General features: G+C 35.2%; 1 long non-coding RNA gene and 1 pseudogene across 1 annotated transcript; both read left to right on the plus strand.

Annotated features, from left to right (window-relative positions):
- Positions 1-5,099: 5,099 nt before the first annotated feature.
- On the plus strand, positions 5,100-13,574 carry LOC145814402 (cytochrome P450 78A5 pseudogene; annotated as a pseudogene).
- A 318-nt stretch (positions 13,575-13,892) lies between these two features.
- LOC145814386 (uncharacterized) lies at positions 13,893-14,423 on the plus strand. Its single transcript, XR_014357677.1, has 2 exons — positions 13,893-14,158; positions 14,247-14,423. It is a non-coding gene; the product is annotated as an uncharacterized LOC145814386 (long non-coding RNA).
- Positions 14,424-23,367: the final 8,944 nt, after the last annotated feature.

The following is a 23,367-nucleotide window of genomic DNA, read 5'->3' on the forward strand; positions in this document are numbered from 1 at the left end:
CGATTTAATCCTTAAGTTAATAGATCCGTAATTTCGTCCTTAGACTATATAGAGTCTATAGTGACAACACACGAGAGTAGTTGTCGTGTGGAACTATGTCTTCAATGAAAATGTCTAGACCTTCCATCTGTGCCCTACCAATACTTGATTGGTTGTAGCAAGGTATACACAATTGTTAGCACATCTTTTGATCAACATGAAATATCCCCCCCCCCCAAAAAAAAAGGCAAAGCCGTTCAGTTACTTTAGTATCTTTGTCTAAAGCACTTAATTTCGATTCCATAATTGATCTTGTGATACACATTTGCTTGGAATATTTCTCATCATGTGGTCAGTAGACTCTCCACTACTAGGAATCACAATGTTTTGACATGTGATCAGTAGTCACTCCACTACTAGGAATCATAACGTCTTGACATACGATCAGTAGACCATTTCATTACTAGGAATCATCATGTCTTGACAAATGATCCATAGACTCTTTTACTACTAGGAACCATCATGTCTTAACATATGATTAGTAATCTATTTGGAAAATAATGATTTTTCAGCAATTCGAAATTAAAGTGGGACCCAATCGCCGGTTGAGGTGGGTCTGAATGGTTTTGTATTATCTTAAGTGAAAAGATTGCAATACAAAAATAATGAGCCAAAACTATTGAGTTATGAATGAGAATTGACTCATAAAGTGGGCATCAATAAAGTTGGGTATAGATTTGGACTTAGTCTTGGTTTGGATTGGGCCTAGACTTGTACTTGTGCATGTGTTGGGTTTGGTCTTAGACTTGGACTTGGACCTAGTCTTGAGTTTTGGACTGAGCTGTGCTGGGCTTAGTTTGTGCATGTGTGTGAGATTGGGCTTGGATCAGGTTGTGACCCAACACTCGTATGCATTTTGTAACCCATTTAGTTTAATTCTCAAAACTTATACATTATATACACATTACGATTTACATAATGGTTTGGGAGTTTTGCACCTTTGTAACTTTAGCCCTAATGGCTAGAGTTGATGGCCATTGATGCTAGGTTTTATGGTAGCCGTCGTGGCTAAGACCCCTTTCCTACAAGTATAAAAATGACATTTTCCCTCCAACTTAAGAGAAGGGTTTTTGAGAAATTTTTGATAGAAAAGATAGGCATTGGGATTACTCATGTATCTATTTAACCTGTCTATTGAGTAGGCTATACATGGCCTTGTACACCTCATCAGATGTTTTAAACTTCCAATGACCTGAGAATATTCTAGTTGAAATACAATCTCACCATTATTCTCGGCCAAATGTAGACTCAAGTCTACCGGTGTCCTCGACACACTTGTATTTGATTTACTAAATTTCTCAAGTATCTTATCAACATAATGAGACTGAGAAAGTACAATACTACCAGATGTTCGGGTAATCACATCTGCAAGGCCCATATATTTCATATCAAACTTAGAGTACAACATCCACTAGGTAGTACTGAATATCTTCTCATAACTACCAATAATGAGCATGTCACCTACACACAAACACAACATGACATATACTATTGTCAATGTCTTTGACATAAACACATTTGTCAATACCCACTTGACAACATAGTGTAGTCAAATTTCTCATGCCATTATTTCAGTATTTATTTCAAATCATAAAATGATTCTCAAGCTTACAATCTTTCATCTTGTAACCAACAAACCCTTTGGGTTGTTCCATAAAGATTTATTCAACTAAATCTTCATATAGGAAAACTATCTGAACATCCATCTTGATGTATCTCCAGACTTCTCACAATTGCAATCACACTCACCATAACTGGTGATCACGTATAAAAGTAATCCATGCATTCTTTTTGTTGCTATCCTTTGATAATAAGCCTATTTCACCAGCTTTCGTTCACTTGCATCCCAAGGCTTACTATCTATGCAAGATAAAGCTAAATTAATAATTTCTTAAATCACAACTTCAAAGAAGTTTTCAGCCTCACTAGCCACCATATAGGTTTAAGAAGTTTAGACCAAAGAACTTTAAAGTCCTAGTCTATTTACATCTTCTAGGATTATCTCTTTCCTCATGACTACAAATAGTAGAAACCAAAGTGTTTAGCCATTACTAAATTTGTTTTCACTATTGGAGGTGCAACTGTGTCTTGGAAATCTTCCAAGCAGATGTGTATCACGAGATCAATGATGGAACCGAAATTCAGTGCTTTAAATGAAGCTACTAAAGTAACTGAATGGCTTCGCCCCTTTTTTGAGGACATTCCATGTTGATTAAAACTTGTGCTACCAATTTTGTATATTTTACGGCAACTAATCAAGTATTGGTAGGGTACAAATGGAAGGTCTAGAAATTTTCGTTGAAGACATAGTTCGATACGATGACTACTCTCATGTTGTCACTATAGACTATATACAGTCTAAGGACGATATTACGGATCCATTAACCTAAGGGGCCTTTAGCGAGTGTTACCGCAACGGAAAACCTAACCTAGCTAACTAGAGATCCCACTACTAGAAAAATAGTTAAAGATCACACTTTAACAAAAAAAAATATCTCACTTTTATTGAAAGTATGATAGAAAAAAATTAGATTGATATTTTAATCACACTTAATTTGATTGAGTGTGATAATATGTATTTTTTATGTCACTTTTTCAATTAAGTGTGATTATATATACATTTTTTTAATCACACCTTCTAATTAAAGTGTGATTACATATATACTATTACTTTTTAATCACACTTTTTAAATAAGTGTGATTATATATATATTTTTTAATCACACATTGTAATTAAAGTGTGATTATTTATATATATTTTTAATCACACATTCTAATTAAAGTGTGATTATATATACACTATTACTTTTTATCACACTTTTTTAAATAAGTGTGATTATTTATATATATTTTAATCACACATTCTAATTAAAGTGTGATTATTTATAAATGTTTTAATCATAACTTCTAATTAAAGTGTGATTATATATACACTACTACTTTTTAATCACACTTTTTAAATGAGTGTGATTATATATATTTTTTAATCACACATTCTAATTAAAGTGTGATTATTTATATATATCTTTAATCACACATTCTAATTAAAGTGTGATTATATATACACTATTACTTTTTAATCACACTTTTTAAATAAGTGTGATTATATATATATATATTTTTAATTACACTTTCTAATTAAAGTGTGATTATATATACACTACTACTTTTTAATCACACTTTTTAAATAAGTGTGATTATATCTATTTTTTAATTAAAGTGTGATTATGTATATACTACTACTTTTTAATCATACTTTGTAAATGAGTGTGATTATATATATATTTTTAATCACACATTCTAATTAAAGTGTGATTATTTATATATTTTTTAATCACACCTTCTAATTAAAATGTGATTATATATACATTACTACTTTTTAATCACACTTCCTAAATAGGTGTGATTGTATAAAATATTTCAAATTGATTTTTATATAAAATATACAATTCACAAATTTTTAATCACATTTAATCTGATTGTGATAATATTTTTTTTTTGTGTCACTTTCTAATTCAGTGTGATTAATATATATATATATATATATATATATAGGGTAAATCACACTGACACCCCCTGAGGTTTATGTTTATTATAGTTCCTCCCTCATGTTTTAAAAATTACATCTCCCTTCCTAAAGTTTAAAGTTTCATTACAGATTCCCCCTCAGCAATTTAATTTTTTTAATACCAATTTTGCCCTCACTGAGTAAATTATATTGACACCCCTCACATTTTAGAAATTACAATCCCCTTTTCTAAGGTTTAAAGTAGCATTATCAATTGCCCCATCGGTTAGTATTAGTTGGAAAAAAAATTCATTGAAAAAAAAATAATTGGAAAAAAAATTAATTGAAAAAAAAATTGTTAGTAAAATTTTTAAATTTCTGTTTAAAGACCAACATAAACTTGTTTTTTTAATTTATCTTTTTCCTCAAATTTACAAACTGAGACAACCATTTATAAATCAAAAAAATTATCAAACAAGTTTTTATGACAGTTTTTAAAATTTTTGTAAATATAAATTGAAAACTGAAAACGAAATGATTAACAAGTAGGTTTTAGATGGTAAAAATGTCGTAAAATTAACAAATAATCAAATAAGTTACCAATATAAGACATGACTTATCAAAAGATTCTTAGCCTATGTATGGCTTGATTTTTAGAAAAAAAATTAAAAATTAATTTGGTTAAGAAATAAAAAATAAAAATAATTATCATTTTTATATAATTCTTATCTTTCGAGTGGTTAGAAATAATTTTTTACAAATTAAATTGAAACAACCATATGTATGTATATAACCTGCCCAAAAATTAAAATGATAATTATTTTTTACCCTTAAATGATAATTATTTTTTATTTTTTTATTTCTTAACCAAATGAAATATTATTTTTTTAAAAAAAAATTGTAAAAATCAAACCATATGTGGCTTAAGAATCTTTTGATAAGTCATTTCTTACGTTGGTAACTTATTTAATTATTTGTTAATTTTACGACATTTGTACCATCTAAAGCCTGTTTGCTAAGGTGCCGTTTGGTAACACTTACGTTTTTAGTTTTCTGTTCATATTTACAAAAATTTTAAAAACTCAAATAAAAACTTGTTTGGTAAATTTTTGATTTATAAATTAGTGGTCTCAGTTTATAAATTTGACCAAAAAATGTAAACTCAAAAAATATTTTTCCGTTTTGAGTTTTTCTTTTTTTTACCACCCAACACTAGCCACCACCCGCCACCATTTTCCACCATCGTTTTCTGCCACCACCACCCACTTGCCACCACCTGCCACCGTCATCCACCCACCCACCCACCCACCATCACCACCCGCCATCTACTCGCCACCACTACCCACCCGCCAATCTCTTTACTTTTGAAAAGATTAGAAATGAAAGTTATAAGAGAAATAAGTTTTTCTCCGTTTATCTTTATTTCTTTTTATTTCTCTCTAGTTAAATTATCTAAATAAGTAAGTAAAATTCTCCATTATTTTTTATTTTTATTTTATTTTTTCAAATCAATCAATCCAAACATAGCGTAAACGCGTCGACGCCCCCACATTCTTAACTCCCTCTATTTTTACCTATTTATTAACCACTCACGCTCTTTGCCTCTTCACTACCACTACCCCTTTCTCTCTCTGACTCTCCGTATTCCATCCATTTCGAACCAGCTCCTAACCAGAACCTCCTATCTCTCAAAACCTCCCAATCTCTCTCTCTCTGAAAAACCTCCAAAAATGTCCTCCGAATACTACTCTATCTGGATTCCTGGAAGTGGGTTCTCCATTTCTCTTCCCAGCCTGGAGCTCATTCTCTGCATCTTCCTCATTACTGCTGTGTTTGGCTTCTGTCTCGCACCAGGCGGCCTCGCCTGGTCTCCCTCAAAGGCGCGAGCCGGGGTTCAATCAAGGTTCGCCATTCTTGGACCCTCTGGTCTACCCATTATCGGACTCATCTTCGCTTTCGCTGGCTCTTTGACTCTCGCAAATCTCGCTAAGACCTTCGAAGCCGTACCGTTGATGGATTTTTCGATTGGGTTCACTCGTTTCATCATCTCAAGCCACCCAGCCAAGGACATTCTAAGCAGCTCGGCTTTCGCAGATCGGCCTGTGAAAGAGTCGGCTTCCGAGCTTCTCTTCCACCGAGCAATGGGTTTCACTCCATACAGTGAGTACTGGAGGAACCTGAGGAGAATCTCGTCGACCTATTTGTTCAGCTCGAAGAGAATCACTTGTTTCGACGATTTTCAGCAAAAAATGGGGATCGAAATGGTGAACCAAGTCAAGGGTTTGATGGAGAAAAACGGAGTGGTTGAAATCAAGAGAGTTTTACATTTGGGGTCTCTGAACAATGTGATGATGAGTGTGTTTGGGAGGTCCTATGATTTCAATGGATGTGATGGGTTTGAACCTGAGGGTTTGGTGAGTGAAGGGTATGAGTTGCTTGGGATATTCTGTAAGATTTAATAATACATGTAACCATAATAATAATGCGGAATTAAACTTTACAGGATCTTGAATTCAATACAACTCAAGAATAAAACGAATATACCTTTGTCAGCCATTGAATTAGAGAAGTTGAGAAAATACCCCTTAGAGTTGAACCTTTAATTTTGGCTCACATTCTTCTCTCTGTCTCTCTTAATTAGGATAACTATAAAACTTAAAGTGATGGAAAAATACTCATGATATGAAAGGGGAGTCACCCATCCTTATATAGAGGAGAGAAGAGGGCCAGATAAACTCTATCAGAAGAATTTCTAATCCATCAAGGTTTCCTTCTTATCTTAGAAGAGTGATTATATTAAAATTCTATTTACTGAACTTGATCTCAAATATTGGCTTTATCTATTTGTGGAGTCCAAATAAATTAAAACATGTAGAAAATATGTAGGCTATTGGGCCACACTAGAAAAATAAATCCAACATTCTCCCACTTGGCCCATTAAGCCGATTATGATGCAATTATGAGTTTTTTCAAAAATATGCAACTTAAAAAATTTTGACTCATTGGATTCCACACTAAAAACTTTGACATGTGATCACGAAATTTAAAAAAATAGCCAATAAGTTCAGATATATTAGAAACTATAATACTGTGATTACTTCAGATCACCAATGTGAGTCATAGCGGTTATATAACATTTATGTCATATTTCCTTCTATGCACCACACTATTGATAACCTTCACCAACCCAGTCCTTTATTGGGATATATAATTATTTGCCTGAAAGGCCCCTGTAATTTGTCTTGTTAAGACATTTCCTGTTTATCAATATTCAAAATAACGTGTACACACACTTTTAGAAACAGGAAAAACAGAAACAAAATTATTATTGTGCAAATAGTGTCAAAAAATAAGCACTCATGATTAACCATACACATCAAGGGTTGCTTAAAAGACCCATCCTGATAACATGCTCTTTGTATGTCTTTGGTGGCAATCCCTTTGTGAATGGATCAACAATCATAAGAGAGGTGCTTAAGTTTTCAATTAACACTTGTTGTTTCTGGACTCTCTCTCTCTAACAACCAAGTACTTTACTTCCATGTGTTTGGAACCACTGGAGTACTTTCCATTCTTAGAGAAGAAAACTGTTGCGGTATTGTCACAATATATCTTCAGCGGCCTGGCAATTGAGTCAACAACACCAAGTCCTGAGATGAAATTTCGCAACCATAAAGCATGATTTGTAGCCTCAAAGCATGCCACTAACTCAGCCTCCATAGTAGATGAAGTAATAGTGGACTGCTTCACACTCTTCCATGAAATTGCTCCACTAGCTAGTAGAAAAACAAAACCCGATGTAGATTTTCTACTATCAAGGCAACCAGCAAAATCTGAGTCTGAGTATCCGATAACTTCCAACTGTTCTGATCTCCTATAGGTGAGCATATAATCCTTTGTTCCCTGAAGATATCTCATAACTTTCTTTACTGCTTTCCAATGTTCCATTCCAGGATTACTTTGGAATCTTCCCAACATTCCAACTGCAAAACTAATATCTGGTCTGGTACATGTATGGGCATACATCAAGCTCCCTACAGCTGATGCATATGGAATGTCCTTCATTTGTTTTCTTTCCAAGTCATTTCTTGGACACTGTTTTTCACTTAATTTATCACCCTTCATGATGGGTGCATCACCGGCTGAACAAAACTGCATATTGAATCTCTCCAAAACACGATCAATATATCCTTTTTGAGATAGTCCTAGCAATCCTCGAGATCGATCCCTAAAGATCTCTATGCCAATAACATAGTTTGCCTCACCCATATCGACCATTTTAAAGTTCTTGGAGAGATATTCCTTGGTTTCATGCAATAACCCAAGGTCATTACTAGCTAACAAAATGTCATCCACATATAGCGCCAACATAATGAACTTGCTCCCACTAACCTTCAGATATATGCACTGATCAACTGCATTTTCCTTAAATCCGAAAGAGGTAATGGTATCATTAAACCTTAAATACCATTGCCTAGAAGCTTGTTTAAGGCCATATATGGACTTTTTTAATTTGCAAGCTAAATGTTCTTTACCTTTCTTTGCAAATCCTTCGAGTTGCTCCATATAAATTTCTTCATCCAAATTTCCATTTAAAAAAGTAATTTTCACATCCATTTGATGCAACTCTAAGTCATAATGAGCTACCAATGCTAGGATGATTCTAAGCGAGTCCTTCTTAGATACTGGAGAGAAGGTCTCTGTATAGTCTATGCCTTCTTTTTGAGTAAAACCTTTGGCAACAAGTCTGGCTTTAAATCGTTCGATATTGCCTTTTGCGTCACGCTTGGTCTTGAAGACCCATTTACACCCGACCTTTTTGCAGTTATTAGGCAATTCGACGAGATCCCAAACACTATTCTGTTCCATGGATTTTAACTCTTCATTTATAGCATTGACCCATTTAGAAGAATCATCACTATTCATGGCTTGTGAAAATGAGACTGGATCTTTGTTAATCCCAATATCAAAATCAGATTCCTGTAGATACACAATGTAATCATCTGGAATGGCAGGCTTTCTTTCCCTCTGAGATCTTCTCAGAACTGTCGGTTGTGGTGGTTCTACAATATTTTCAATGGTGGTATCTTCATGAAGTGGTGAAACATGAGGTGGTGAAGGATTTTCATCATGTTGTTTGTTTTCCTCAGCCTGTGGAATAGTCTGAGGAACAACAACTTTTCGATAAGGGTCAAATGTTGGCACATCTACCCTAATTTCCTCGAAATTCACCACTCGTGTTTTCTCACTCCCACTGATTTCACCATTCTCTAGGAATCTAGCATTACCGGTCTCCACTATCCTCGTACTGTGATTAGGACAATAAAATTTGTACCCTTTAGACTTGTCTGGATAACTAATGAAATATCCAGATATTGTTCTTGTGTCCAACTTTTTCTCTTGTGGGTTGAAGATTCTTGCCTCTGCTGGACAACCCCAAATATGTAAGTGTCTCAAACTAGGTTTCCTACCAGTCCACAACTCAAAAGGAGTTGTTGGGACCGCTTTACTAGGAACCCTATTTAAGATATACATTGCAGTTTTTAAAGCTTCACCCCACATTGAAATAGGTACAATTGAGTAACTTAACATACTCCTAACCATATCTTTAAGTGTACGATTACGCCTTTCAACAACTCCATTCTGCTGTGGCGCACCAGGCATTGTATATTGAGCACAAATGCCTTTCTTTTCTAAGAATTAGGCAAATGGGCCAGGATTTTGGCCTGACTCATCATATTTACCATAATATTTACCACCCCTGTCTGATCTCACTATTTTAACCTTTCTATCTAATTGTCTCTCGACTTCAGTTATGTACACCTGAAGGATGTCAACAGCCTGAGACTTTTCATGAATTAGATACACATATCCATAACGTGAGAAGTTATCTATAAATGTGATAAAATATTTTTCACCACTAAGACATGGGATGTTGAGTGGCCCGCAAATATCTGTATGAATTATCTCAAGAAGCTCATTACTTCTTGTGGCACCTTTCTTGGTGTGTTTGGTTTACTTTCCTTTAATGCAATCCACACATATCTGAAAATCAGTGAAGTCTAGGTTTTCCAAAATCCCATTCTTCACCAATTTTTCAATTCTATTTCTGGAGATATGCCCCAACCGTCTATGCCACAAGATCGATGATTTTTCATTAATTAGACCATGTTTTAAACCAATATTCGAATGCAGAGTTACTAATGATTGTGCAAACTCATGATTTAAGGTAATTTTATATAAACCATCACATAAATTACCAGAACCAATCATTTTTGAATTAAACATTAAATTGAGTTTTCCACAATTAAATAAAACTGAATATCCAACACGATCCAATTTGGATAACGAAACTAAATTCCTAGAAATTGAAGGAACATAAAAAGTGTCTTCTAGATCCATCTGATGACCCGTCTCTAAGATCAATCGATAGGTTCCTACAGCTACGACTTCAGCTTTGAGACGGTTCCCCATATAGACAAATCTTTCACTTTCCTTCGGTTTCCTGGTTGAGAGGTATCCCTGCATGTCATTTGTAATGTGGGTCGTGGCCCCAGAGTCAATCCACCACGTATTAGAAGGTACTTCAGCAAGATTTGATTCATAACAAACAAAAGAAAATTTCTTACCTTTCTTTTCGAACCAAGCCTTTCGCTTGCTGCAGTCTTCTTCACATGTCCCTTCTTGCCACAAAAGTAGCACTTGACAGTGAAACCATTCTTAGCCTGATTTTCTTCCCCAAGTTCATTCTTTTTCTTTGGTGGATTTTTCTTTGATTTTACAAACTTACCCTTCTTTTTCTTTATAGCTCCATGAGTTACAACCAATACAATTTGACGTCCTTCCTCCCTCAACCTCACTTCCTCCTGAACACACATATTAGTCAGCTCATTCAAATTCCACTTATCTTTATTGGTGTTATAGTGAATTTTGAATGTGCTATATTGTGATGGAAGTGAGTTGAGAATAAACTGCACGAGGAAAGTTTCATCAACTTGCATTCCTAAAGTTTTAAGCTTTGTAGCTTTGTCAGCCATATTGAGGATGCGATCCTGAACTCCTCGGTTGCCATCATATTTCATTGTTGTCAATTCAACCATAATAGTGCCAGCAAGTGACTTGTCAGCAGATCTAAATCGATCTTCAACAGCCTTTAAGTATTCTAATGCATTAACAGTTTGAGGTAAGGAGGTCTTGATGTTATTTGCAATGGTCATCTTCATGAACATCAAACTGAGTCTATTGGACTTTTTCCAGGATTCAGAAAGGGCAACTTGTTCTGCAGTACTATATTCATTAATGTCTGCAGGTTTATCTTCAAGCAATGCCATATCGAGGTCCAACACACCCAGTGTAAACTGAACATGTTCATTCCATTCTGAAAAATTCGAGCCAGTAAGTAGAGGGACGCCCGATGCAAGAGAGTGCAATGAGGTGGGAACTTTTACTGAAATAAGATAGAACAATATACATATTAAAGCTTTGAGAATTATGATGAACTATTGATATCACATAAGTTTTTCCTTTGGGCAAAACTTAGGTATATCTATTGTCCATTCGTCAAGAATCACTTATGTAGGTCTAAAGTAATTTATGCAATTTTTCAGCTAGTCATGTTACCTTTGGGTATTCAATTCTAATCTTTCAAATTACATAAGTTACATTATCCTACCCAGTTCATAATTATTTGAAAGTGACTCTCCTTTGGGCTAGTCTCAATCTCCTAATTATAACTGCAATTGAGAATATTATCGACCTTAATGTTACCCTTTTTAACAATTCTTTTATGTAGTTCTATATTCATAAGTTTTACAAATCTAGGCCACTTTGGCAGCTACTAAATTAGTAAACCCTATGAATACGGAACTAACCAACAATATTCTCCATTCATTAATTTTGAGTTATTTAATTATCATTAATTCAATCACAATTTTAATGAGATCACTACTTTTATGATTTCTAAAATTTCTTTTATGTGATTGCTATTACCAATATAATAATAATAACTCTGGATGAACATGAATATTTATATATGTATTATAACTATCATGAATATCTAAAATAATGGTTAATAAGAATTACACCTAATATGAATTAACCACTTTAATATTTAATATTCAATGTCATAAAATTATATCATGATATCAATTTTAAATCATGAAAATATATAAATATTTAACAATAATAGACAATAAGTGTGCATAATTAAAAAAAGCAAAAACATAATCCTCTAATGTGATACAATCAAATAAATATATTTATTTAATAGTCCGAACGATTCAGCAAAATTCTAAAATTGCTTTTAATCTATGCACTTTATCATAACGGCAAGCAATACACTCAATTCAATAACATATTATGATGATTATAAAAATTATTATCACTAAAATTGATAATAAATCAAAACATGCATATGAACAGCATATAGAATTACATAAAAGTTTGCACCTAACATATTACAAAACAAAGTGAGTGAGGGAGTCCATGATGTGCATACTTAGTTACGATTTAGGAATCAGGAATGAAATCTTCTTTCACACAACCTCTGACTTTTAACAACATAAAAAGAGTTTGTTTGATGCATAATGAATATGAAAGAGATTAGATGTACTATTCAGACACTGCCTAATAAATATGGCATGCAACTTACAAGGTTGATCATACAGCGTATATTCAAGATAACCAACACATGCCGAGAGTTCAAACCTTATGAACAAAAAATATGTTGTTATGAATAATTATAATTATAATATAATAACAATATTCATAAATATATTATTATTCCAAGGTGTATTGATTCACAAACTAAAGCTCTGATACCACATGTAAGATTTAATAATACATGTAACCGTAATAATAATGCGGAATTAAACTTTACAGGATCTTGAATTCAATACAACTCAAGAATAAAACGAATATACCTTTGTCAGCCATTGAATTAGAGAAGTTGAGAAAATACCCCTTAGAGTTGAACCTTTAATTTTGGCTCACCTTCTTCTCTCTATCTATCTTAATTAGGATGACTATAAAACTTAAAGTGATGGAAAAATACTCATGATATGAAAGGGGAGTCACCCATCCTTATATAGAGGAGAGAAGAGGGCCAGATAAACTCTATCAGAAGAATTTTTAATCCATCAAGGTTTCCTTCTTATCTTAGAAGAGTGATTATATTAAAATTCTATTTACTGAACTTGATCTCAAATATTGGCTTTATCTATTTGTGGAGTCCAAATAAATTAAAACATGTAGAAAATATGTAGGCTATTGGGCCACACTAGAAAAATAAATCCAACATATTCAACTGGAGTGATCATTTTCCTCTTCTGGGTTTGTTGGATTTGCAAGGTGTGAGGAAGAGATGTAGAGAGCTTGTTTCTAGAGTGAATGTGTTTGTTGGGAAGATCATTGAAGAACACAGATTCAAGAGGGCTAAAAATGGAGGTGTTGTGGGTGGTGGTGACGATGATGACTTTGTTGACGTTTTGCTTGATTTGGAGAATGATAACAAGCTTAGTGACTCTGATATGATTGCTGTTCTCTGGGTATTTTTCTCAAACACTCTCTACTAATAAACAATCTTTGTATTTGTTTTTTGAATATTTGTTATTTTGATCTTATTATTGTTTTTTAGAGTAGTTCTTATTATTGTATACTGTTTGTGTAAATGCATGGTTGAAGTAATGGATCTGTTTTATGCTCTTTTTGGGACCTTTGAAGATATGGAGAATCAGAATAAAATTTTTCCCTTCTTTCACCTGTTGATATAGAATTTGTGTTTTTGTTATCTTGTTTTGTTTTGTTCTGTTTTCTCCATTTTAGTTGAAAAGGCTAGAAGTATCTATTAGTGGTTTGTGCTTAAAAAAACAAAAGATTATAGAAATCTGTTTTCTAAAACAAGTTTCATGGCTCTGTCTGGTTTGGTTTTCAGTAATCTTTTCAGAATTATTTTTTTCTGAAAATTTAAAACATAATTTGGTGAAAAAAATAAAAACTATTGATCAATTTTTTGGGAGGCAGAAATAATTTTAAACAAATTTGGGTCGTGGTAGTTATATAAGTTATATAATTATTCGACTTTCCCTCCTTTAAACTTGTTCTCTTTTGTGCTCTTTTCTTCTTTTCTCTTTCATCATTTCATTTCTTTTTTCTCTTTCTATCCACTCTCTACTTATATTTTTTTTTATCTGAAAACAGATACACCAACACATAATTGTTAAAATCTTAGTGGAATTGCTCAACACTCAAATACTGGAACTGTGGGGGATTGTTCATTTGTTTAGTCTTTTGGAGTTGACCCATCTTGACTTGGTATATTAATTGCTTTTCTTTCTCTGCCTTGATTTGAGCTTTAATTTTTGTTGGAATATAGTTTAGTTTACTCTCTGTTGATGTGTTGCTATAATAATTTTTTGACAAAATCTTTTCAAGGCTATGATTTACTAATATGTGTTTATATATACTGTTCAATCATGTTCCATATGTATATGTCATATTTATATATGGTAATACAAACATTTTATACTAGTAATAATCAAATTCATTATTTCTTTCTATTGATGCAGGGGATGAAGAGTCAGTATGATGAGAAAATGTTCGATTTTGTCTTTTGTAAGACAAGAACAGTCTCTACAAAAATAGTACGTTTTTTCATATGCTTCTAGCGGTTTCTAAATTAATTTGTTTTTTTATTTTTCAGGTCAGAAATTTCTTGGAGAGATGCAAAATATGACCAAAGAATTCAAGAACTTAGTTTTTTCAAGTTTTTTTTTAAATATATGTAATCACAGTTAAAAACTTTTTATTGATTTCTTTGTACATACTTTTGAACATTTAACTTTCATTTATGAAATATATGACGTTATTCCATTCAATATATGGTTGTGATTCAAAATATAGTATATAGTGTGTATTATATTCTTCAAATGTGTGTACAAAAATAATATTGATTATTCTTTAAATATGTCGAATTTTTTTTTTAATCACAGGTTTTATTAGTTATTAATCACACTTAAAAGATGTGATCTAAATGTTATTAATCATACTATCTAAATGTTTTTAATCACACTTAAAAGGTGTGATCTAAATATTTTTAATCACACTATCTAAATATTTTTAATCACACTTAAAAGGTGTGATCTAAATGTTTTTAATCACACTTAGAAGGTGTGATCGAAATTTTTTTAATCACACTTAAAAAGTGTGATCTAAATGTTTTTAATCACACTTAAAAGGTGTGATGAAAGCATTTTTTAATGACACTTAAAAAGTGTGATTAAAAATGACCCTTTTTAATCACACTTCCAAAGACCACTTTAATAAAACTTAAAAAGTGTGATTAAAAAATAAACATCACACAAAAAAAGTGTGATCTTTATCTATATTTGTAGTAGTGTCCCAAGATCTAGGTTCAAAGGGATAACCTAATTGCGTGTAACAGGTAAGTCACTGAAGAGGTAAATCCTCTTGCCCATTCATTTATACAGTGACACATTGTAGGGTGGAAGGTTAAGCTGATGCTTTTAATGACCTAATTGTTGTGAATAGTCAACCGTGGTATAACGAGATACCTTATGTAGGTCACCTATGTGAGTGCGAAGTGGGGCCGTCTCTTTAAGAATTAACGAGGCTGAATTCTTTAAAAACACTCTCTGAACAAGTCTAGTGACAAACCGGACACACCAGTGAGAACAAGAACAATGGTTGGAGTAACTCTTGTATGAGGTCTATTGTCTCAGTTTACACAAACGGAAGAACAGTTCAAGACAACACGTTCACTAGTCAGCCGGTAAATTCGATAGGCTTTCACAAGGAAAAGTTCAAGGCCAACAACTACCTTTTCTGATGCAGGGTTATTCTGTGTGCTCTCTCTCCGAGTCTTTATTGTTAAGAGTTGTCCGTTTTTCTTTATATGGCCAATTTTATTCATGTGGGGGATTGTTGGAAAATAATGGTTTGTCAGCAACTTTAATTCAAGATTAAAGTGAGACCCAACCGCCAGTTGAGGTGGGTCTGAGTGATTTTGTATTATCTTAAGTGAGAATATTGCAATATAAAAATAATAAACCGAAACCATTGAGTTGTGAATGAGAATTGACTCATAAAGCGGGCATCAATAAAGTTAGGTTTAGATTTGGATTTAGTCTTGGTTTGGACTGGACCTAGACTTGTACTTGTGCATGTGCAAGGTTTGTTCTTAGAATTGGATTTGGATCTAGTCTTGAGCTTTGGGCTAAGTTATGCTGGGCTTAGTTTGTGTATGCATTTGAGATTGGGCTTGGATCGGGTTATGACCCAACACCCGTATCCATTTTGCAACCCATCTAGTTTAATTCTCAAAACTTATACATTATATACACATTATGATTTATATAATAATTTTGGAAGTTTTACACCTTTGTAACTTTAGCCCTAATGGCTAGAGTTGATGGCCATTGATACTAAGTTAAGACCCCTTCCCTACAAGTATAAAAAAGGCCTTTCTCCTCCAACTCAGAAGAAGAGTTTTAAAGACATTTCGATGGAAAATAGAGATGATGTTTTGAGATAAAAAAGTTGGAGATGATTTTTTTACACCAAAGAAATTTTTTTCTATCTTCTTTTGCTAGTCTCTTCTTTGGTTCTTGTTAGAGAGAGTGCAGCCATTGTCAAGTTCGCCGAAGCTATTTAGAAGATGCTTCTGCATTAGTTGGTTTCGACCGTTGTATCTTGGGAGACATACGCCGGCGTACCTCCAACACCCACCGAAAGGCAGTGAATCTGTTTTAAGGAAACTGTGGTATCCCACAGACTTCAGTTTGCATCTTTATCTTTTGTTCTTCAAAGTTTTAAATTTAAATAATTTATTGTTGGTATTTGTCCATAAAAATACAAGAAAATTATATAAAATGAATTAAATAGAAATGACAAAATAATAATTATTATTAGTTTATATAATTTTCTTGTATTTTTATGGACAAATACCAACAATCTTAAAACAGATTAGCCGCCTCACCGTGGGTGTTGGAGGTTTGTCGACTTCTATCTTCCAGGATACAACGATTTAGACCAGCTAATGCAGAAGCACCTTTTGAGTAGCTTCGGCGAACTTGACAATGGGGGCACTCTCTCTAACAAGAACCAAAGAAGAGGCTAACAAAAGAATATAGGAAAAAAATTTCTTTGGTATAAAAAATCATCTTCAATTTTTTATTTCAAAACACCATCTCATTTTCCATCACAAAATCTCTCTAAAAACAACCTACTATGTTAGAGGAGAAAGGCCTCTATTTATACTAGTAGGGGAGAGCCTTAGCCATGAAGACTAACATCAATGGGGTCATTAAATGTTATCAACTCTACCTATTAGGGCTAGAGTTACAAAGGTTCAAAACTCCAAAACCATTATATAAATCATAATGTGTGTATAATGTATAAGTTTTGATAATTAAACAAGATGGGTTGCAAAATGGATATAGATGTTGGGTCACAACCCGATCCAAGCCCAATCTCAAACACATGTACAAACTAAGCCCAACACAGCTCAACCCAAAGCTCAAGACTAGGTCCAAGTCCAAGTCCAAGTCTAAGACTAAACCCAGCACATGCACACGTACAAGTCTAGGCCCAGTCCAAACCAAGACTAAGTCCAAATCTAAATCCAACTTTATTGATGCCCACTTTATGAGATAATTCTCATTCACAGCTCAATGCTTTCGGCTCATTATTTTTGTATTATAATTTTCTCACTTAAGAAAATACAAAATCACTCAGATCCACGTCAACCTGCGGTTGGATCCCACTTTAATTTCGAATTAAAGTTGCTGAAAAATCATTATTTTCCAACAATCCCCCACATGAATAAAATTGCCCGAATAAAGAAAAATGGACAATGCTTAACAACAAAGACTCAGAGAGAGAGAGAGAGAGAGAGAGAGAGAGAGAGAGCACACAGGATAACCCTGCATAAAAAAAGGTAGCTATTGGCCTTGAACCTTTCGTAATGAAAGCCTATCGAATTTACTGGTTGAGCAGTGAACGCAATGTCTTGAATTGTTCTGCCATTTGTGTAAATCGAGCCAATAGACCTCACACAGGAGTTACTCCAACCATTGTTTTTGTTCTTGCTAGTGTGTCTGGTTTGGCTCTGGAACACTAGCCTGGTTCAATGAGTGTTTTTTAAGGAATTCAGCCTTGTCAATTCTTAAAGAAGCGGCCACACTTCGTACTCACATAGGTGACCTACATGAGGTATCTCGCTATACCACAATTGACTATTCACAACACATGGGTCATTAAAAGTATCAGCTTAACTTTCCACCCCATAGGTATCATCGTATAAAGGAATGAGCAGGAAGATTTACCTCCACAGTGACTTATCCATTACACGCAATTAGGTTGTCCCTTTAAACCTAAATCTTGGGATCTCCAGTTAACTAGGTTGGGTTTTCCATTTCGGTAACACCTAACACTAAAGGCCTTAATCCTCATTCTTTCTGACGACTTCTCTATTAACACTCGATTTAACCCTTTGGTTAGCGCATCGACAATGTTGTCTTGAGCCTTTACATAGTCTAAAGTGATAACTTCATTCAAGAATAGTTGTCGCATGGAATTATGTCTACGATGAATATGTTTAGACTTTCCATTATACTTATTACCCTGTGTCCGTCTAACAGCTGATCAACTGTCACAATGAATACAGATGGCTGGCACAGGTTTAGACCAACGTGGAATATCCTCAACGAACTGGCGAAGCCATTCAGCTTCTTTAGTTGCTTTATCCAAAGCAATAAATTCAAATTCCATTGTTAATCTCGATACACATTTGCTTGGAAGATTTCTAAGACACGACTGCCCCTCCGAGGGTAAACACATAACCACTAGTGGATTTGGAATCCTTTATATCAGATATCCAATTAGCGTCATTATACCTTTCTAGTAGCGCTGGGTATCTGGTATAATGTAACGCATAATCCTGGGTGTAGCGTAGATAACCTAACACCCGTATAATGCCTCTCTAATGAGTGGCATTCAGATTACTCGTGTATCTACTAAGCCTGCTAATAGAGTAGGCCATATCTGGCATTGTACAACTCATCAGATACATCAAACTTCCAATGACTCGAGAATATTCTAGCTGAGAGACACTCTCACCATTATTCTTCGTCAAATGTAGACTCACGTCTACCGGTATCCTAGACACACTTGTATCTGATTTACTAAATTTCTCAAGTATCTTCTCAACATAATAAGATTGAGAAAGTACAATACCATTAGATGTTCTGGTAATCTTAATATCCAGAATGACATCTACAAGGCTCATATCTTTCGATTGCAGTGTGTTTGGAATTGTTGACCTCTTCTCACGATTTCAGCGTGGTTAGAGTTTATTCCTTCCTCACACGATCGCAGCGTGTTTGGAATTGTTGACCTCTTCTCACAATTTCAGTGTGGTTAGAGTTTGTTCCTTCCTCACACGATTGTAGTGTGTTTGGAATTGTCGACCTCCTCTCACGATTTCAGCGTGGTTGAGGTTGTTGCTTCCTCACACGATTTCAGCGTGTTTGGAATTTGTCTCAGGTTGTGTTGTATACGCACCTGATTGGCTGTTTTTCCTCCTCTCATGATTCCAGCATGGTTGGAGTTTGTCACCCCTTGCATTTTGCATTGCATATCATTTCGTGCTATTTTACGTATCGCGCTATTTTGCACACCTCATATGCACCTGTTAGTACATTACATTCGCGTTATCTTGCGCATCGCGCTATTTTGCGCACACCTTACCCACACTTGTTAGAGCATTGCATTGTTGTGTATACTCTCCTTGCATTGTTATGCTTGTTTCAAATTGCATTATCATGTATCCCACCCGGCTTGCGTTGTTGCGCATGCCACCTCCTTGCATTGTTATCCACCACTATCGGCTTGCGTTGTCGTGCATGCCCTCCTTGCGTTGTTGTGCTTGTTTCAAATTGTATTGTTTTGTTTCATACTTAGGTTGCATTGTCATGCACCCCTTCACTTGCGTTGTCACGCACTTTTCACTTGCATTATTATGCATGTTTCTAACGATGTTGTACCTGTTAAGTTTCTTTTCTTTTTTACGCATAATATTGTATATACGGTTTATTTGAAGCTGGCACAACCAGACGAACTGGACAGGTATTGTCTCCTCCGCGTGAGACGTAGTGAGGATTGTATAATTCTCTTACATCCTTTCTGCATGTAATGTAGTTAGCTTTGTGTTCTCCTGCTTAAAACTGTTGCATGTTTTGCTTCGTTACAGCTTTCTTTGCATGATCATAAGTTATATTTGGTACAGTGCATGTCATTTGCATTTTGCCCTTGCCTGTAGGCACATATCTTGCTATCTTGCATGCTTTGTCTAAGTCTTCGGCCTTGTCAAAAATGGGTCGTCTTTGGGCTTTGACATTCACTCCCGTCATTGTTATAACTTTCGAGTTCTATCAAAGAGGGGCAACTGTAGACACCCCATTTTTGACCGTCCTTAAGACTTGGACGTCATTGTTTGAACACTCGATGATCATCCATGCTCGTGTTCGTTTTGAGTTCTCGGAGGTCTCGGCTACGCACCTTGCCTTGAGATCTCTCAACTTGTCTGTTTTGTGCTAGGTTGTGGACCAAACACTTGTGCTTTTACTTCTAAGGGAAGAGGGTGGCTTGTTGGCCATCCCTACACCCCACCGGCCAAGGCTTGATGCCATCGGCCCCTTTTTTCTTGCCATCGGCCAAGAATTTTGTCTGATCGGCACTACATTTGGTCGGCCGGCCATTGTGTTGGTCGATCGGCCATGTTTTGCAGGCCGAACCTGTTCATCTGCTTTATGTAGATATTTTATGCCAGCTGAAACAACTGGCATCCACAATTCACCCCCTCCATACACGTGTATGGAGGGATTGGCCTTTTTGTTTAGCTTCTCTTGGAAGCTTTAGGAATTGAACCTCTATAAAGAGGGAGATCCTCCTCCCTCCTCAAGGGTTCAGAAGATCTGTTCTTGAGAGAATAGATATACCCTTGTATCTATATTTCTTGGTTTAGCCTTGTTTTGTACACAATAGTGTAGTATTGTCTTACTATTGTACACAAACGCACACTAGAACACCATCCTTGGTTGCTGAGATACTAGGAGGTTGATTTCATTGTTCTTAGGTTGGTTTAAACTCCGAAAACCTACTAGAGCCTTGTTCTCGAAGAGGTTCTACAAGGGTGAGTTCCCTTGCTTTAGATACCCCCTTTTTGCTTAAGCTTTTAACCCTTCTTGCTTATTGTTTTAAGCTTAGATTATAACTGATAAAAGTTTTGATTTTCAGTGCTTAAGACCTTTGTTTAAGGTCATTTTTGTGTTTGGGGCTGTTTCCCCCCTCTTAGGCCTTGTTTGGCCTTGTTCTTGTGCTTTATTTTTATGCTTTGAGATCACCTTGTTTAGGCCTTCTCACCACTGAAATCCAGAGGGATTTCAGTAGTGGGGATGGTGTTTTAAGGTCTCAAATAGAAGAGGGTCATCCCCTCTCCTTATTGTCTTTAATGCTTGCATGAATGGCTTATGTTTGTAGCATGTGTGCTTAGCTTGTTTTAGCTTCATTTCAACAAGTATTTGGTGTTATTTTGCCATGATTTACCTCTGTCCAAAGTTGGTTTAGTGGTCTCTTGCATGCACCATATACTTGTTTTGTAATCCCTTGATTTGCCTTAACATGCATCATGTTATAACATGTTATTTTAGCATGATTTTGGCTCAACTCCATGAAGCTTTTAGCCATGTTGTGACATGCTTAGGCTTTGATTTTGGTCTTCTTGGTCATGCTTGCATTGTTTTGTATAGCTACCATGTAATCTAGCTCGTTAGCTTTAGGTGCTCAAGTCATTAGCATGCTCTATTTCGACCATTTCAGTGGTTTGGCATCACTTGCTATGTCATTTTAGTCCATATAGTATGCTCATATACTTGCATTTATCACTTCTTTAATGTTTTAAGGAGTTGATGTTTTATGCCTCATGAATGCACAATTATGTATGCCATCATGCTTAGGCATTTGGGATGCGATCTAAGTGGGTTTTTGGGCTCATTTTGACATGCCATAACTTTGTTTTTGGTTGCTTAAATCATGCTATGTTTGGCTTTGATAGGTGTAGTGTAACACCTCTTTTATGGCCTTGTTTGCTTCATACTTTTGGTCCGTTGTTCTAGCATGTTTTGGCTTCATTCCTTGCATGTTTTAGGATCATCTTGACTCGATTTAGGACTGTTTTGGGTTATGTTTGCCATATGCTCCTTGTTTTGTGTAGCTTTGGTTCAAATCCCTTTACTAGTCTTGTCACACCCTGAACCCGTCCCTAAAAGTTCGAGCATGACCTATGCAGACATGGGCATTAAACCTGATCTACACAATATAGGGGGCCTAAACGGAAGCATATAAAAAAAAGCATAACAAAAACAAACTCCATTGAGCCATGACTATCATGCCAGGATCACAGACATCATCACAGAAAACTACTATACCAAAACATGCATCCGAGCATCGGTTACATACATACATATATATATATATATATATATATACAGATCCAGCCCTAGGATTGGGCGTATGACAAAAATATTATTTACAGTCTAACTATAATCGACAACGAAAATACGAACCCAAAAGCCCAACAAAACTTCATTAGATGCACGGGCGTCTCCAAGTGCCTGGTTATACTTAGGTTGACAAAAAGGAGACGGGTATCGAGGTTAGGACTGACCTCCCGGTTGAGCACCTACAGAAACAGACAGAATGTGGAATGAGCGAAGCTCAGTGAATAATAGCACCTATACAGTTCAATGCATAAGTATTACTACCAGAGTGGCCTTAGGCCTAAACATAACAGAACGGCCATTGGCCCAGAACTAACAGAACGACCATTGGCCCAGAAATAACAGAACGGCCATTGGCCCAGAATAACAGAACGGCCATTGGCCCAAAAATAATAGTATGGCCATTGGCCCAGAATAACAGTATGGCCATTGGCCCAGAATGATTCAGATGTACACAAATTCTTTTCACATTACATTCACATCGAGTTTCAGTTGAGATTATGTAATGTAATAACTTACGGAAAACATATGGAAAACAGAACATTAATAACAGTAAGCAATAACGGAAAATGAATGCATATTTCTTGTACTATTACTCACAGTGTTGTGACGGAGTGTTACTTCCTCCCGGAGTGTGTCCTACACATATAGAATCCACATATTAGTTCATGTCTCTTCTAAATTCACATTTCATTCGTTAACTTCCAGTACATTAAGAAGCACTTTGACCAATTCAAATATTAATTTTAACCATTCCAGAGGGTCAAACAGGTCAAAAGAAGCATTCCATGTTTTTCACCTTGGGCCGCACGTGCGGCTGTGAGCCCCGCACGTGCGGCAAATGCTCCCGCACGTGCGGCAGTGATGCCTTGCACGTGCGGTTTAGACAGTGTTCAAGCCCAGAATTTGCCCCAATTGCCACACGTGCGGCAGTGACTCCCGCACGTGCAGGGATTCTGCCCAAAACCTGTCCGAAATTCTTCAAAAATCCAATTCTTTGGTGGTATCAATAAGGTCCAAAATAAATCTTTAAATTCCTAAAACATGGTTCAAACATCATATACTTTAGGAGGTACAACACATGATGATCTATAAACTAAATTTATATTCTATAACTAAACATAATTTATGTACAAAGGTCTTACAAACACATATCAATCAATTATCTAGTTCCTTGCATTCCATGAGCATAACACAAGCATGTAGAATCTCCACAATATGCCCCACATACCATGAAATCATTCT

The sequence above is a fragment of the Camellia sinensis genome, unplaced genomic scaffold (genome assembly GCF_055761805.1).
Source record: "Camellia sinensis isolate YWXY unplaced genomic scaffold, ASM5576180v1 Unanchor10, whole genome shotgun sequence".
In the NCBI taxonomy this organism is placed as follows: Eukaryota; Viridiplantae; Streptophyta; class Magnoliopsida; order Ericales; family Theaceae; genus Camellia; species Camellia sinensis.